This window comes from Tursiops truncatus, chromosome X, assembly GCF_011762595.2.
Source record: "Tursiops truncatus isolate mTurTru1 chromosome X, mTurTru1.mat.Y, whole genome shotgun sequence".
In the NCBI taxonomy this organism is placed as follows: Eukaryota; Metazoa; Chordata; class Mammalia; order Artiodactyla; family Delphinidae; genus Tursiops; species Tursiops truncatus.
In genome coordinates, this window is record NC_047055.1 from 8,247,166 (window position 1) to 8,266,535 (window position 19,370).

A 19,370-nucleotide genomic window follows, 5' to 3' on the forward strand; every position below is an offset into this window, starting at 1 on the left:
CTTTCTGACTTACTTCACTCTGTATGACAGTCTCTAAGTCCATCCATGTCTCTACATATGACCCAACTTTGTTCCTTTTTATGGCTGAGTAATATTCCATTGTATATATGTACCACATCTTTCTCCATTCAATTGTCCATGGGCATTTAGGTTGCTTCCATGACCTGGCTATTGTAAATAGTGCTGCAGTGAACATTGCAGTGCATGTGTCTTTTGGAATTACAGTTTTCTCTGGGTATATGCCCAGTAATGGGATTGACGGGTCACATGATAATTCTGTTTTTAGATTTTTAAGGAACCTCCATACTGTTCTCCATACCGGCTGTATCAATTTACATTCCCACCAACAGTGCAAGAGGGTTCCCTTTTCTTCACACCCTCTCCAGCATTTGTTGTTTGTAGATTTTCTGATGATGCCCATTCTAACTGGTGTGAGGTGATACCTCACTGCAGTTTTGATTTGCATTTCTCTAATAATTAGTGATGTTGAGCAGCTTTTCATGTGTCTCTTGGCCATCTGTATATCTTCTTGGGAGAAATGTCTATATAGGTCTTCTGCCCATTTTTGATTGGGTTGTTTGTTTTTTAATATTGAGCTTCATGAGCTATTTACATATTTTGGAGATTAATCCTTTGTCTGTTGATTCATTTGCAAATATTTTCTCCCATTCTGAGGGTTGTCTTTTGGCCTTGTTTATGTTTCCTTTGCTGTGCAAAAGCTTTTAAGTTTCATTAGGTCCCATTTGTTCATTTTTGTTTTATTTCCGTTACTCTAGGAGGTGGGTCAAAAAAGATATTGCTGTGATTTATGTCAAAGAGTGTTCTTCCAATGTTTTCCTCTAAGAGTTTTATAGTGTCTGGTCATACATTCAGGTCTTTAATCCATTTTGAGTTTATTTTTGTGTATGGTATTAGGAGTGCTCTAATTTCATTCTTTTATATGTAGCTGTCGAGTTTTCCCAGCACCACTTAATGAAGAGACTGTCTTTTCTCCATGGTATATCCTTGCCTCCTTTGTCATAGATTAGGTGACCATAGGTGCCTGGGTTTATCTCTGGGCTTTCTATCCTGTTCCATTGATCTATATTTCTGTTTTGAGTCAGCACCATATTGTCTTGATTACTGTAGTTTGTAGTATACTCTGAAGTCAGGGAGTCTGATTCCTCCAGCTCCATTTTTGTCCCTCAAGATTGCTTTGGCTCTTCTGGATCTTTGTGTCTCCATACAAATTTTAAGATTTTTTTGTTCTAGTTCTGTAAAAACTGCCATTGGTAATTTGGTAGGGGTAGCATTGAATCAGTAGATTGCTTTGGGTAGTAGAGTCATTTTCACAATATTGATTCTTCCAGTCCAAGAACAAGGCATATCTCTCCATCTGTTTGTGTCATCTTTAATTTCTTTCATCAGTGTCTTATAGTTTTCTGAGTACAGGTCTTTTACCTCCTTAGGTAGATTTATTCCTTGGTATTTTATTCTTTTTGTTGCAATGGTGAATGAGATTGTTTCCTTAAATTCTCTTCCTGATCTTTTGTTGTTAGTGTATAGCAGTACAAGAGATTTCTGTGCATTAATTTTATATCCTGCAACTTTACCAAATTCATTGATTAGCTCTAGTAGATTTCTGGTGGCATCTTTAGGATTTTCTATGTATAGTATCATGTCATCTGCACACAGTGACAGTTTTACTACTTCTTTTGCAATTTGTATTCCTTTCATTTCTTTTTCTTCCCTGATTTCCGTGGCTAGGACTTCCAAAACAATGTTGAATAAGAGTGGCAAGAGTGGATATCCTTGTCTTGTTCCTGATCTTAGAGGAAATGTTTCCAGTTTTACACCATTGAGAATGATTTTTGCTGTGGGTTTGTTGTATATGGCCTTTATTATGTTGAGGTAGGTTCCCTCTATGTCCACTTTCTGGAGAGTTTTACCATAAATTGGCGTTGAATTTTGTCAAAAGCTTTTTCTGTATCTATTGAGATGATCATATGATTTTCTCCTTCAATTTGTTTATATGATGTATCACATTGATTTGCATATATTGAAGAATCCTTGCATCCCTGGAATAAATCCCACTTGATCATGCTGTATGATGCTTTTAATGTGTTGTTGGGTTCGGTTTTCTAGTATTTTGTTGAAGATTTTTGCATCTATATTCATCAGTGATACTGGTCTGTAATTTCCTTTGTTTGTAGTATCTTTCTCTGCTTTTAGTGTCAGGGTGATGGTGACCTCATAGAATGAGTTTGGGAGTGTTCCTTCCTCTGCAAATTTTTGGAAGAGTTTGAGACAGATGGGTGTTAGCTCTCCTCTAAATGTTTGATAGAATTCACCTGTGTAGCCATCTGTTCCTGGACTTTTGTTTGTTGGAAGATTTTTAATCGCAGTTTCAGTTCCATTACTTGTGATTGGTCTCTTCATATTTTCTATTTCTTCCTGTTTCAATCTTGGAAGGTTATACCTTTCTAAGAGTTTGTCCATTTCTTCCAGGTTGTCTACTTTATTGGCATAAAGTTGCTTGTAGTAGTCTCTTAGGATGCTTTGTATTTCTGCGGTGTCTGTTGTAACTTCTCCTTTTCATTTCTAATTTTATTGATTTGAGTCCTCTCCCTCTTTTTCTTGATGAGTCTGGCTAATGCTTTATCAATTTTGTTTATCTTCTCAAAGAACCAGCTTTTAGTTTTATTGATCTTTGCTATTGTCTTCTTTGTTTCTATTTCATTTATTTCTGCTCGGATCTTTATGATTTCTTTCCTTCCACTAACTTTGGGTTTTGTTTGTTCTTCTTTCTCTAGTTCCTTTAGGTGTAAGGTTAGATTTTTATTTCAGATTTTTCTTGTTTCTTGAGGTAGGATTGTATTGCTCTAAACTTCCCTCTAAGAACTGCTTTTGCTGCATCCCATAGGTTTTGGATCATCATGTTTTCATTGTCATTTGTCTCCAGGTATTTTCTGATTTCCTCTTTGATTATTTCAGTGGTCTCTTGGTTATTTAGTAACGTATTTTTTAGCCTCCATGTCTTTGTGTTTTTTATGGTTTACTTCCCTGTATTGATTTCTAATCTCATAGCGTTGTGGTCAGAAAAGATGCTTGATATGATTTTAAATTTATTAAATTTACTGAGGCTTGATTTGTGATCCAAGGTATGATCTATCCCAGAGGATGTTCCATGTGCAATTGAGAAGATATTATAATCTGTTGTCTTCGGATGGAATGTCCTATAAATATCAATCACATCTGTCTGGTCTGTTGTGTCATTTAAAGCTTGTGTTTCCTTATTAATTTTCTGTTTGGATGATCTGTCCATTGGTGTTAGTGAGGTGTTAAAGTCCCCCACTATTATTGTGTTACTGTCAATTTCCTCTTTTATAACTGTTAGCATTTGCTTTATGTATTGAGGTGCTCCTGTGTTGGGTGCATATATATTTATAATTGTTATATTTTCTTCTTGGATTGATCCCTTGATCATTATGTAGTGTCCTTCTTTTTCTCTTGTAACATTCTTTATTTTAAAGTCTATTTTATCTGATATGAGTGTTGCTACTCCAGCTTTCTTTTGATTTCCATTTGCATGGAATATCTTTTTCCATCCCCTCACTTTCAGTCTGTATGTGTCCCTAGGTCTGAAGTGGGGTCTTGTAGACAGCATATATATGGGTCTTGTTTTTGTTTCCATTCAGTGAGCCTGTGTCTTTTGATTGGAGCATTTAATCCGTTCACATTTAAGGTAATTATTGGTATGTATGTTCGTGTTATCATTTTCTTAATTGTTTTGGGTTTATTTTTGTAGGTCCTTTTCTTCTCTTGTGTTTTCCACTTAGAGAAGTTCCTTTAGCATTTGTTTTAGAGCTGATTTGGTGCTGTTGAATTCTCTTAGCTTTTGGTTGTCTGCAAACCTTTTTATTTCCCCGTCGAATCTGAATTAGATCCTTGCTGGGTAGAGTAATCTTGGTTGTAGGTTCTTCCCTTTCATCATTTTAAATATATGGTGCCACTCCCTTCTGGCTTGTAGAGTTTCTGCTGAGAAATCAGCTGTTAACCTTATGCGAGTTCCCTTGTATGTTATTTGTCGTTTTTCCCATGTTGCTTTTAATAATTTTTCTTTGTCTTTAATTTTGGTCAGTTTGATTAATGTGTGTCTTGGCATGTTTCTCTTTGGATTTATCCTGCCTAGGACTCTCTGCGCTTCCTGGACTTGGGTGGCTATTTCCTTTCCCATGTTAGGGAAGTTTTTGACTATAATCTCTTCAAATATTTTCTCGGGTCCTTTTTCTCTCTCTACTCCTTCTGGGACCCCTATAATGCAAATGTTGGTGCATTTAATGTTGTCCCAGAAGTCTCTTAGGCTGTCTTCATCTCTTTTCGTTCTTTTTTCTTTATTCTGTTCTGCAGCAGTGAATTCCACCATTCTGTCTTCCAGGTCACTTATCCGTTCTCCTGCCTCAGTTATTCTACTGTTGATTCCTTCTGGTGTATTTTTTATTTCAGTTATTGTATTGCTCATCTCTGTTTGTTTGTTCTTTTATTCTTCTAGGTGTTTGTTCTTTAATTCTTCTAGGTCTTTGTTAAACATTTCTTGCATCTTCTTGATCCTTGCCTTCATTCTTTTTCTGAGGTCCTGGATCACCTTCACTATCATTATTCTGAGTTCTTTTTCTGGAAGGTTGCCCATCTCCACTGCATTTAGTAGTTTTTCTTGGCTTTTATCTCTTCCTTCATCTCTTACCTAGCCCTCTGCCTTTTCATCTTGTCTGTCTTTCTGTGAATGTGGTTTTTGTTGCACAGGCTGCAGGATTGTAGTTCTTCTTGCTTCTGCTGTCTGCCCTCTGGTGGATGAGGCTATCTAAGAAGCTTCAGCTACGTGGCTCTTACCTTGTCTTCCTCTTGTGCCTCAGCTCTGAGATTCCAGGCAGTATTCAGAGTAAATCCTCTTATCCCGGATGTCTCCTAGTAGGCAGCAGAGTCACCAGGCATGTCAGTACTGCCATTTCTTTCACTGCACAGCAGTGAACCACTATAAGCTCACTTTTCACGAAATCTGTAATAGGCTGTATGCTTTGTTGTGTACTGTACCTGTAGATTTACTATCAGGCCTCTCAGGGGAGAGTTCTCTTCAGGTTTGGCATAAACTGATAGTGCAAGTGTAAATCTCAGTCCAAACATTCAAGTGTGCAAGAAAAATTACCTGTATTATTTCTCTTAAATCAGTTTAATGCTGACATTGAGGCCACACATTTCTGGGTTGCTATGAAATTCCATCTTAATTATTATTGCTCTCCCCTTTTTAGAATAATAGGAGAATCTGTGCAACTTTAGAATTTTCCCAGAAAAATAATAATTATAACCACCACTACCACAACAATTCACATATATATAACTAGTGATTTGTGCCAGGAAATGTTGCATGTGGTTTTTATATATTAGTTTGATTGATTTTATCTCAGGTATGTTAGACTATGTTATGGGCTGTGTTGTGTCCCCTACCCATCCCCCCAAATTCCTATGTTGAAGCCCTAACCTCTGGTACCTCAGAATATGACTGTATTTGGAGGTAGCGCCTCTAAAGTGTTAATTAAGATAAAATGAGCTGACAAATCTGGGCCCTACTCCAACATGACTGGTGCCCTTATAAGAAGAGGCGATAAGGACACAGACACACACAGAGGGAAGACTGTGTGAAGACTGAGAGAGAAGATGGTCATCAAAACACCAAGGAGAGAGGCCTCAGAAGAAACCAACCCTACTAGCACCTTGATCTGGACTTCTAGTCTCCAGAACTGTGAGAAATCACTTTCTGTAACTTAAGCCTCCCAGTCTGTGGTACTCTGTTACAGCAGCCCCAGCAAACAGGCTTCAAAGCCTATGCGCCTTCCACTTAGTACTCTTAACCCTATTCTCACCCCTCCTTTTTTCTAATAAAAACCCTTATAATTTATTTTAATAATAATGACAAAGATTCAAAGAGATTTTTTGCATTATTTTAAAAAATAAAGTATTTTGGAGTAATTTTAGACTTACAGAAAGTAATACAAAAAACAGAACAGTTTCCTTATACCATGCACTCCTAATGTTAATATCTTACATTATTATGGTGCATTTGTAAAAACTAAGACACAAGCATTACTACTCACTAAACTTCCAGAAGTCATTTTTATTTCACCAGTTTTTTCCACTAATATCCTTTTTTTCTGTTCCAGGATTCAATCAAGGATAGCACATTTCATTTAGTCCATCATATCTCCTTAGGCGTCTTTTGGCTGTGACAGTTTCTCAATCTTTCCTTATTTTTCCTGATATTGACTTTTTTTAAAAAGGACTGGTCAACTATTTTTAGAATGTCCTTCTGTTGGAATTTCTCTGATGTTTTTCTTATGGTTAGACAGAAGTTAGGGGTTTTTAGAAGAATACCACAAAGTTAAAATGCCCTTTCCATCACATCATATCAGGGCGTACATGATATCAACATGACTCATCACTGGTGATGTTTTCCTTGATCATTTTCCTAAGATAGTTCCAATGGACTGAATGTTTCTGCTCCACAAAATTTATATGTTGAAATCCTAATTCCCAATTTGATGGTATTATGAGGTGTGGCCTTTGGAAGGTGATTAGGTCATAAGTGTGGAGCCTTCCTGAATAGGATTACTGCCCTTACACAAGGGATCCCAGAAAGCTCTTTTGCCTTCTTTCCTTCACATGAGGACACAAAAAGAAGTTGGCAGTCTGAAACCCAGAAGAGGGCCCTCACCAGAACCCGACCATACTTGCACTCTGATCTTGGACTTCTAACCTCCAGAACTGTGAGAAATAGATTTCTGTCATTTGTAAGTCAACTCTGTTATGATGGTACTTTGTTATAGCAGGCAAAACTGAATAAGGCAGTAGTCTTTGCCAGGTTTCTCCATTATAAAGTTACCATTTTCCCCTTTCTATACTCTGTTCTTTGAGAGGGAGTCACTGAATTCAGCTCATACTCAATAGAGGTTGGGGATTAAAATCCACCTCCAGGAGGGAATAGCATCTGCATTTATCATTTGGGCCAACTTTCCGTTGAACACCTCTCTGCTCTCATATTTTCCCTAGAGTCTATCACCCTCTTGCTTCTTTTACTGGCCTGACTTCTGTGGACCATACTTCAGGTCGTTTCCTCATCAAAAGCCACCTACATCATCATTATCTTAACATGTTTCTCTATGTTATGTGAAAGCTAAATAATATGACACTAATGGTGATTTACTTTGTTAGCCTGATCACACCACACTTGAATTTCAGAAGACTTAGGATACCATTTTACAAACAAAATGAGCGGCTCTAATAATAGACCTTTCAATCACAATGACAGGAAAACGAGCTGGCTCCAGGTAGCAAAACATTTATTTTCTCTATCATTTAGGAATCTTTGAAAATTTGAGAATTACCTTACATCTTCTCTAGTAAGATGTTGTTACATGAGGTAGTTTGTTTACTAAAAGAAAACAAAATCATCATTTGTATCAGTCACTTTACATTTATGATTTTTGTCATCTTTTCCTAAAAGAATAGGCTTATTCCTTTATTCTGCTTTGTGAAACTTACTGTTAGCTTAGATGAATGTGAAAACCTTCAACAGGGGCTTCCCTGGTGGCGCAGTGGTTGAGAGTCCGCCTGCCGATGCAGGGGACACGGGTTCGTGCCCTGGTCCGGGAAGATCCCACATGCCGCAGAGCGGCTGGGCCTGTGAGCCATGGCCGCTGAGCCTGCGTGTCCGGAGCCTGTGCTCCACAACGGGAGAGGCCACAACAGTGAGAGGCCCGCGTACAGCAAAAAAAAAAAAACCTTCAACAGGATGCAGTATACAAGTTATGTCATACTTTTAATGATTTCGCTCTGAGTAGCCCTTGATTGAAAGTTTAATCTGTAGATACAGGTGATGTGCAGTTCATTGTATGTTCTGCTCAGCAAATTTTAAAAGATACCTTAAGGTATTGCTGATTGACAAATGAGGTGTTATTTCTTTGAAGGAGAAAGCAGTATTAGACTGTTGTTAATGTCAGAACAGTGATGGACTATTGTAATTGCATATATAAAGAGATACCTGATAACAAGAAATAGCTGAGAGAAGATGGGGTTGAACCATTTACAAGTATATATAAAGCTATCTGGATGGTTCAGGCATGTTTTTAAAGATGAGTCCCCTCTTTCTGTGATTTTTGGGAACAAAAAGTTTGCAAGGTTATGACTTAACCTTTCCAATCTGTCAGTACTGTATCACAGAGAGATTTGAAAGGCTCAAAGCAATATTTCACTCTCAGTTGAAAATCACATAAAGGGCACATTCCCCTGCTTCTGTTTCTTATGTGGTCAGTGCAGCAGTAGAATGTGGCACACTGTTTTTTTTTGTTTCGTTTTGTTTTGTTTTTGCGGTACGTGGGCCTCTCACTGTTGTGGCCTCTTCTGTTGCGGAGCACAGGCTCCGCACGCGCAGTCTCAGTGGCCATGGCTCACGGGCCCAGCCGCTCCGCGGCACGTGGGATCTTCCCGGACCAGGGCACGAACCCGTGTCCCCTGCATCGGCAGGCAGACTCTCAACCACTGTGCCACCAGGGAAGCCCTGACACACTGTTTTTATGGTACATTTTCAAGTTGTTTGTTGATGAAAAACAAGTTAGAATTTGGAAGTTAGAACTATAAAAGTGTCCAGGTGTTCCTGTAAAGGAACTCATGAACTGATAGGATATAAATGATATTCTTTTACAATCATAGTAAAACTATTCTATGGTCTTCTTAAATCAGTTTAAAGAGGGCATTTTTAAATTTTCAACACCTAAAGCCTATCTTCTACCCTCAATGCCCTATTTTTGTCTCTATATATTTGTTTCATTCATTGATCCATTGATTCATTCAACAAATATATATTGAGCACCAATGATACTCCAGGTACTATGCCAGATCTTGGAGATTCAGCAGTGAATGTGATAGATACAGCCCCGTTCCTAATGGAGATGTGACTAGCATTAATTAAACAATCAAAAGAATGAGTATAAAATGACAACAAAGGCAAGTGGCATGATAGCAAGTGACATGGGGTTAGGAGAGCTTATAACAGGATAATTTGACCTAGGGTCTTAGTAAGCAGTCTCAGAAACAATTCACTCTCGATGCTTAAGGGCCCTCAAAGCAAATGTCACTTTATAAGAAGATTGTTTTTCATCATCAGAACTTTCTTTGAATTAGTTGAAAATTGCATTCCTTTTACATAAAACTGGTTTGTACACATAAATTATAATATAGAAGTTTGAATTCAGGTGTTAATTCCATGTTTGAAATAAAGATGTACGATTACTTTAAAAATCATTTTATTGAAGTATACATACAGAAAAATGCACATATAATCATATATCTCAAAGAACTGTCAAAAAGTAAATGCATCCATTTAACCAGCATTCAGGTCAAGAAGTAGAACATTACCAGTTCCCCAGAAGCCCCTCTCATGCCACCTCTGGCTATGTGTTTTCAAAACAGATTGATGGGTACTTGTGCCTGGGAAACTCAGCCCACATATGTCTGATCACTCTAAGTGTACCTTGGCAATGCAATCCCTGCTTGCCTGATCATTCCTGATAAGAGTGAGGATGACACTAAATTGGTTCCATAAGAGGCAGGCCTGATGGACATCTATCTGGGGTAACCTAAAGCACAAAAGCCGAGTGGTGGATGTGGCGGCCCTCAGACCAACCAATGGCCATTTCTCCTGAGTAAACAAGGAAAGACTCTGTTTCCTTGAGAAACCATGCACTATCAGACTGGCTTTATCACCTACTTTCTTGGCTGTAAGTGTGCATCAAACTCTACCTGGAGTGGGAACTATTTGTAATCCTTAACTCCTCTGTCTAAGGAGCCTCCTCTCTTTTCTTCATGGGACTTTGGGAAGTTGGAGGCAACATCTGAGTGCGGACAATCTTTATCCACTCCCTATGATTCTGTTCTCTGTCTGAAGTCCTATTCATTATAAGGAAAAAAGTATGTTCCTAGCTCCACCAATCCAACTGGAAAATTATTTTTAAGCGGTCTAAAACACCTAGACAGCTATGTCAGGGAAGAATTCTTAGGATATAAACCTTAGCTGAGATCTGAAGGATCAGCAAGAGTTAGGGAGACAAAAAGGAAGGAAGGAGCATTCCATGCAGAAGGAATAGTCAAAGCAAAAGCCTTATGGCAGGAGGAAGCAGCGTGCATAAACAGAGATTAGGGGGAAAAATGATATGAGATAAAACTGGAAAGCGAGGTCAAGCCTGGGCTTTGTAGGGCCTTGCAGGCCATGTTATGATTTTTCCCGTTTATGTGAAATGTAATGGAAGCCTTCTCTAATTGGAGAAAGAACATTTGTGTAAAATGAACAACTTTGTATTTTGAAAAGATCAATCTAGCTGAAGTGTGGAGAACAGAATGTTGGGGCTTGAGTGTAGAAACACCAATCATAGCTAACAAGTATTGAGAACTTACTGAGTAATTTACATATATTAACTCATTTAACCCTCCTCTCCCCCAATAAGAATAGAGTCTATTCTAATTTTCATTCCACAGATATGATCACACGCTGGTAATAAGTAGCAAAGCCAGCATTTGAACCCAGGTGGACTGGCTTCAGAATTCATTCATCTAAATGCTAGACAGGACTGTCTTTTGTTAGTTTAGAGGCTTATTTCATAAGAGATGATGGTTATCTGGATTTAAAAGTTGATGGTGGAGACAGAAAGAAGTGGACCAATTTGAAAGACTATGGGAAGATAAAAATGACAGAATACTATGACAGGTTGAGTAGGGGGAAGTTAAAAGTGCTAAAGATGATTCCTTATGTTTCGAATATGTAACTGGATCTGTGGTAGTATCATTCACCAAAACAGGCAATACCAGACAAGAGCCAGCTTTGGAGGAGAGAATTATTTTGTTCTGGAATGTATGGAGTTTGAGAGATTTATGAAACAATAAACAGGAAAGTGATGTCATATGAACAGTGTTCTTTACTCTCATCTGGGCCTAGCACTCAGAGACTGGATATATTAGTGTGTGAACATTCAGCATAAAAATAATGATTACCTCGGTCTGAGACTTCAAGAACTGCAATATTGAGGGTTCAGGTAGAAGAGGATGAACCTGAAGAAGAGGTAGAGAAGTAACCAGTGAAGTAAGAACAGGAGAGGTGAGAAAAGGAGAACAGGAGCGCCTCATAAGTCCCAGAAGTCGGGGTCTAAGTGTTACAAATATTAGTAAGTGATTTTTTTAAATATGACTTTAAAAGATCTTGATCTTCTATGGTAACTGTTTAGTGAGGTGATGGAGCTGCAAGCTTGGCAGGAAAAGCTTAGGAGTAAATAAGAATTGAGGAAATGGAGCCAGGGATAACCTGCAGCCTTAAGAGAAGTTTGTCTATGAAGGGAAGAAGAGATATTGGGAGGTACTGAAGGATGATGGGAAATTGGTTTTATAGTTGTTGTTTTAATGAGAGATACTTGGTTAGGCTTGACAGCCTAACAAGAGGGAGAATTTGAATAGACATTGCTTCCTTTTTCTGTTTTACCCCCACCTGAGTCCCATTTCTTTCCCTAGTGAACCAGAGTCACTGAGAAAATGGAATAGTTTGTACCTCCCACTCCCCCACTCCTGTGTTGCCCCTCCCCTCCTCCCCACTGGTAGCCACTCGTTTGTTCTCTATATTTGTGAGTCTGCTTCTTTTTTGTTATATTCCCTAGCTTGTTGTATTTTTTAGATTCCACATTTAAGTGATATCATACAGTATTTATCCTTCTCTGACTTATTTCACTTAGCATAATGCCCTCCAAGTCCATCCTTGTTGCTGCAAATGACAAATTTTTGTTCTTTTTTATGGCTGAGTGGTATTTCATCATGTATATGTATACCACATCTTCTTTATCCATTCATCTGTTGATGGATGCTTAGGTTGCTTCCATATCTTGGCAATTGTAAATAATGCTGCTATGAACATTTGGGTGCATGTATCTTTTCCAATTTGTGAGGGGTTTTTTTTTGGATATATACCCAGGAGCAGAATTGCTGGGTCATATGGTAGTTCTATTTTTAGATCTTTGAGAAACCCACATACTGTTTTCCACAGAGGCTGCACCAATTTACATTCCTACCAACAAGTGTACAAGGGTTCCCTTTTCTCCACATCCTTACCAGCACTTGTTATTTGTGTTCTTTTTGATGATAGCCTTTCTGACAAGTGTGAGGTGATATCGTATTGTGGTTTTGATTTGCATTTCCCTGAAGATTAGTGATGTTGAACATCTTTTCACATGCCTGTCAGCCATCCGCATTTCCTCTTTGGAAAAATGTCTCTTCAGTTCTTCTGCCCATTTTTTAATTTGTTTGTTTGTTTGTTTGTTTTGATGTTGAGTTATATGAACTATTTATATATGTTGGATATTACTCCCTTATCGGTCGTATCATTTGTAAATATTTTCTCCCATTCCATAGATTGTCTTTTCGTTTTGTCGATGGTTTTCTTTGCTGTGAAAAAGCTTTTAATTAGGTCTGATTTGGTTTTTTTTTCCTTTATTTCCTTAACTTTAGGAGATGGATCCAAAGGAGTATTGCTGCTATTTATGTCAAAGAGTGTTCTGCCTATGTTTTCTTCTAGGAGTTTTATAGTATCTAGTCTTATATTTACGTCTTTAATCCATTTTGAATTTATTTTTGTATATGGTGTTAAAGAGTTTTCTAATCTCATTCTTTTACATGTAGCTGTCCGGATTTCCCAGCACCACTTATTGAAGAGACTATCTTTTCTCCATTGTATAGTCTTGCCTCCTCTGTCATAGATTAATTGACCATAAGTGTGTGAGTTTATTTCTGGTCTCTCTATCCTGTTCCATTGATCTATGTGTCTGTTTTTGTCTGGTACCATACTGTTTTGATGACTGTAGCTTTGTAGTATAGTCTGAAGTTAGGTATCCTGATCCATCCAGCTCTGTTATTTCTCAAGACAGAACAGTTCTTTTTTTTTTTAATTAATTAATGTATTTATTTTTGGCTGCGTTGGGTCTTTGGTGCTGCGCAAGGACTTTCTCTAGTTGCAGCGAGCGGAGGCTACTCTTAATTGTGGTGCACAGTCTTCTCATTGTGGTGGTTTCTCTGGTTGTAGAGCTTGGGCTCTGGGTGCCCAGCTTCGGTAGTTGTGGCACATGGGCTCGGTAGTTGTGGCTTGCGGGCTCTAGAGCACAGGCTCAGTAGTTGTGGCGCATGGGCTTAGTTGCTCCATGGCATGTGGGATCTTCCCGGACCAGGGATCGAACCCGTGTCCCCTGCATTGGCAGGCAGATTCTTAACCACTGTGCCACCAGGGAAGTCCAAGACAGAAGAGTTCTTGTGGGCATTTTATGCCTCAGAGGGTACAAGAAGAATATATCTAGATTTAGCCCATCCCTGCTTTGCTGCAGTACATACATATCCAACTTGTTTCATGCACTTAAGTGGCCACCTTAAGAGAGCATAAGGGGATACCTGCTTGTCAATTCCAGTCACCCTCAGATGCTGAAAGGAGGTTCTTCTGATGGGCGTTGGCATGCCCTACTTTAATGCATCTCTCAAATTCCCATAGCAATTTCCATAGGGCTATGCCCCACAGGGACATCCCTTTGATGGGAAACTTTTCTGTTTCCTTCTGCCTGACCATATGGCCAGGTAACTAACTGCCAATGAGTAGGTAACAACCAAAATATCATGACATGCAGCATGCAATTCAGTCCACCGAGCTGATCTGTTTTTACCTTCCGTGGTCACAGTAGTATCCTTCCGAATAGAATGTTGTCCATTCACCTTAGACCTGCTGATCATAAACCAAGCAGCTCTTTGTTGGCTACTTGAGAGCTTTTTATAGGGCAGTGTCCAAGTTACAACAAAATCCAGCAGCTCCTCGTGGATTTCCAAACTTAGTGCTAGGGGAAAGAAGCCTCCCTACTAGTGGGTATCCCCTCCTTGTGTTCTTGCAGTAGCATGATCCTATGTAAACCATTTCCATTTTATTATGGAATTTCTGGGCATTGATGTCTCCATTAAAGCTTTTCTCCAACATCACCCAAGACATCACAGGTATTTCAGATTTTAAAACTATTTTTTTCTTTAGTCACAGGGACAGTTTCTGTTCAAACAGCAGTTCTCCTCCAAACTTTGGCCTTAATCCAATCATCCTTACATTCCTAACTGTAGCCTCCATTCAGAATTCATCAACACGTTTTGGTTTTACAATTCTAGGTAGAGGAAATGTTCCCCAGCCAGACATAACATTTATTCCTATAAAACATTTAGGCAAAAGAGACACAACTTTTTTACATAAAGCCTGTTTAAACGTTCAACTTTAGTAATCCTATCAACCCTCTCAATTTAATGGTAGCCCACATGAGGGCTTTACCAATAGGTTTTGCTACCACAGCGCATGGGGGTCCTGTGTAAAGGATTCCAGGAAAGTTCTCTTTTCCACCTCCTGACCACTTTTACCTACTCTTGTGTATTAAGCTTTGGGTCTGCAGTGGAAGGTCGCAGCAAGGGACACTGGCTATTTTTTCAATATTTATCTTGATTAATTGGCCTGACTATTGCCCTAAGCAATTGCAGGTCGGGTTTCTCATAGTAATTATTGCCTTCCAGCTTTTAAAATTTCTCGATATTGGAGTAAATAGAGCAGACTTGTTTGGGACCCTTTAATGTTGGGGGAACCAGCAGGAAGTCCCTTTGGTCCACCCAACCTTTGATAGTGCTCCATTAAGAAACTTCGTCTGTTTTATTGTCCCATTTCTTAATAACTGTCTAAAGAATTCCACCCTGCTGGGATAAGTCCCTTGACTCTCCCTTCTTTTTCCTCTTTGTTTCAAGCCTATCAGTATTGTCTTTATTCACTCCAGTTCCTAATAACCATTTAAAAATGTCCACCTTACTGTGACTAGTCTCTCTGCCTCTCCACATTCTCTTGTTAGTTAGTCTAATTATTAGCATCTGTAAGACCCATGAGAGGAAGCTGAGAGCAGATTTAATAAGTCTTTACAGACTGTTGCTCAATTTTGTAGAGTAAGATTACATAAGGTACCGTGAAAAGGGTCCCCTTAACCACAGTGTTTACCATGACCTGTGTAACAGGCTTATTCAGTAGGTGAATATCCCTATCCCACATGGTTTGAATATGAAGCATATTAGCTCTTTCATCTAGGGTGTTCCACTTGACATTTTTAGGGAGAGTTGGACAGTCCCTCTTCCCAGGGGAAACAGACCTTACAGTAGCTTTTATCCAGTCCACTGGGCTGGCTGTTCCCTCAGGAATAACCTGCTGTGTGTATGGATCACGTACAGCATTTGTGATTGTACCATAGTGAGCTGTGGGTCCTGTATTAACCCAGACTTGCTCTGTCACTCTGCAACATTCAAAACCAAAAATACTGTTCCTAAATCAGTCCCTCTCACAATCCATTTCAATGGATTCCTCAGGGAGCTCATGGTACCTACCTACAAAATTAGACAACACCTTCACGCTATACTGTCAGGTTTCGGGGTTTCTTCATTTTGCCCTCCGCACAATGTGGACTATCTTCTGGATGACCAGAGAACTTAAAAGTAGTCTTTTTTTTTCTTTTGTCACAGCATAATGTTTCCTTTTGGGGGTAAATTTGAGGGTAGTGGCTAAAGCTCAGACTGACTGAAATCTGAGCACTCTCTGTAACAACAAAAAGACATACAATCTAATTTAAAAATCACAAAGGATTTAAATAGACGTTTCTCAAAGAAGATATACAAATTGACAATAAGCACATGAAAATATGCTCAACATCATTGGTAGTTAGGGAAATGCAAAACCAAACCACAATGAAATAGCACTTCATACCTAAGATGGCTATATTAAAAACGTATTAATAAGTGTTAGCAAGAATGTGGAAAAATTGGAAATCTTGTACATCATTGCTGGTGTGAATGGAAAATGGAAAATGGTTGATTACTCTAAAAACTAAACATAGGATCGCCATATATGACTCAACAATTCCACTCCCAGGTATATACCCAAAGGAGTTGAAAGCAGGGTCTCAAACAGATCTTTGTATTCTGATGTTCATTGCAGCATTATTCATAATAGCCAAAAGATGGAAAGAACGAAGTGTCCATCAACAGACAAATAGAAAAATAAAATGTGTTTTATATATATATAGTGAAATATTATTCAGCCATTAAAAAGAAAGATATTTTGATACATACTACAACATGGATGAATGTTGAAAGCATTAGGCTAAGTAAAACAAATCAGCCACAATAGGACAGCTATTATATGATTCTACTTACATAGGCAGAACACTCTATGACATAAATCACAGAAAGATCCTTTTTGACCCACCTCCTAGAGTAATGGAAATAAAAACAAAAATGAACAAATGGGACCTAATGAAACTTCAAAGCTTTTGCACATCAAAGGAAACCATAAAGAAGAAAAAAAGACAACCCTCAGAATGGGAGAAAATATTTGCAAATGAAGCAACAGACAAAGGATTAATCTCCAAAATATACAAGCAGCTCATGCAGCTCAATATCAAAAAACAAACAACCCAATCAAAAAATGGGCAGAAGACCTAAATAGACATTTCTCCAAAGAAGATATACAGATTGCCAATAAACACATGGAAGGATGCTCAACATCACTAATCATTAGAGAAATGCAAATCAAAACTACAGTGAGGTATCACCTCACACCAGTCAGAATGGCCATCATCAAAAAATCTAGAAACAATAAATGCTGGAGAGCGTGTGGAGAAAAGGGAACCCTCTTGCACTGTTGGTGGGAATGTAAATTGATACAGCTACTATGGAGAACAGTATGGAGATTCCTTAAAAAACTAAAAACAGAACTACCATATTACCCAGCAATTCCACTACTGGACATATACCCTGAGAAAACCATAATTCAAAAAGAGTCATGTACCACAATGTTCATTGCAACACTATTTACAATAGCCAGGACATGGAAGCAACCTAAGTGTCCATTGACAGATGAATGGATAAAGAAGATGTGGCACATATACACAATGGAATATTCCTCAGCCATAAAAAGAAATGAAATTGAGTTATTTGTAGTGAGGTGGGTGGACCTAGAGTCTGTCATACAGAGTGAAGTAAGTCAGAAAGAGAAAAACAAATACCGTATGCTAACACATATATATGGAATCTAAAAAAAATGGTTCTGAAGAACCTAGGGGCAGGACAGGAATAAAGATGCAGACGTAGAGAATGGACTTGAGGACATGGGGAGGGGGAAGGGTAAGCTGGGACAAAGTGAGGGAGTGGCATAGACATATATACACTACCACATGTAAAATAGATAGCTAGTGGGAAGCAGCTGCATAGCACAGGGAGATCAGCTCGGTGCTTTGTGACGACCTAGAGGGGTGGGATAGGGATGGTGGGAGGGAGGCGCAAGAGGGAGGAGATACGGGGATATATGTATGCATATAGCTGATTCACTTTGTTGTACAGCAGAAACTAACACAACATTGTAAAGCAATTATACTCCAATAAAGATGAATAAAAAAGAATCTTAAAAAGATTAAAAAAAAGATACCTATAATAAGAAAACTCGTAGAGACCAAGTAGATTAGAGGTTACCAGTGGTTGGAGGTAAGAGAAGATGGGGAGTTACTGCTTAATGGTTTCAGAGTTTCTGTTTGAGATGATGAAAAAGTTTTAGAAATAAATAGTGGCGATGTTTGCAAAACTCTGTGAATGCAATTAATGCCACTGAAATGTACACTTAAAAGTGGTTAAAGGGAATGTAAATTGGTGTAGCCACTATGGAAAATCTAACAAAGAAATTTCAAAAAAAGAACCTTTCAAACCAATATCCCTCATAAATATAGATATAAAATGTCTAATCTCTGTGGACAAATAGATAACAATATATAAAAAGGTTAATGAATCATGAATAAGTAGGGTTTAACTACAAGAATTCAAGGTTGGTTTAACATTTTAAAACTAATCACTATAATTCATCATATTCAGAGAATAAAACAGAAACCACATTATCATTTTATTAAGTACAAAGTTACGAGTTATACAGGCATAACTCATTTTATTGAACTTCAATTTATTGTGATTTGTAGATATTACATTTTTCCAAATTGAAGGTTTGTGGTAACCCTGTGTAAAGCAAGTCTGTCGTCACCATTTTTCCAACAGTATTTGTACATTTCATGTTTCTGTGTCACATTTTGGAAATTCTCACAATATTTCAAACTTTTTCATTATTATTATACATGTTATGGTGATCTGTGATCAGTGATCTTTAATATTACTATTACTCACTGAAGGCTCAGGTGATGGTTAACGTTTTTTAGAAATAAGGTATTTTTAAATTTTTGTGTGTACATTTTCTTAGACATAATGTTATTGTATACTTAATAGACTAAGTATAGTGCAAACATTACTTTTATATGTACAGGGAAATCAAAAAATTCATGTGACTAGCTTTATTGCAATATTCACTTTATAGTGAATCTGGAACTGAACCCGCAATCTCTCTGAGGTATTAAACAAAATTCAAAATCATTCATGGTAAAGTCTCTCACCAAAATAGGTTTAGTAGGTACCTTCTTCAAACTGATGAAGGACATCTATGAATAACTTACAGAAAATATCGTATTTATTGGTGAAAAATAATCTCTCTAATGAGATTATTCTGGCAAGATAAAGAACCTCTGCTATATGGGCTTATTTCACAGAAGGTCAAGAAAACACTGTTCACTTTTGTTAAAAGCAGATTGAGTACTCCAAGGCCAGTTGTGAATTGCCGGTCCTTTCCTCGTTATCATACATAAGCTTCTTTTGCATATTAATGTAAACATGCATATATATGTCACACCGACACACACATACACACACACATATAATGAATAATCAGAGGGCAATATTTTGAAGTTTTCAATGTTTAGCTTTAAAATATACTTAACCTTATAAGCATATTATAAGGGAAGGCATAAACCACATTAAATTTTCCATATTTATTGGAGTTTTACAAAAAGCAAAATAGAGCAGTCTAAGTAAGTAAAAGCTTTATTTGGTGACCTTTGCTTTCTCTATCTCTATGAATTTTAATGTTTTTAAAATGTTTCCAGGTAACTAAAATTTTCTTATCAATTAAGTAAATATAATGTTAGATTTAAGTTTAAAGTCATTTGATGAACTTGGAAATTATATTTAAGTTGACACAATAGAGCAACACAAACATTATTTGTTCTTTTTTGAATTTTATTTTGTTTTTTTATACAGCAGATTCTTATTAGTTATCCCTTTTATACATATTAGTGTATATATGTCAAACCCAGTCTCCCAATTCATCACACCACCAC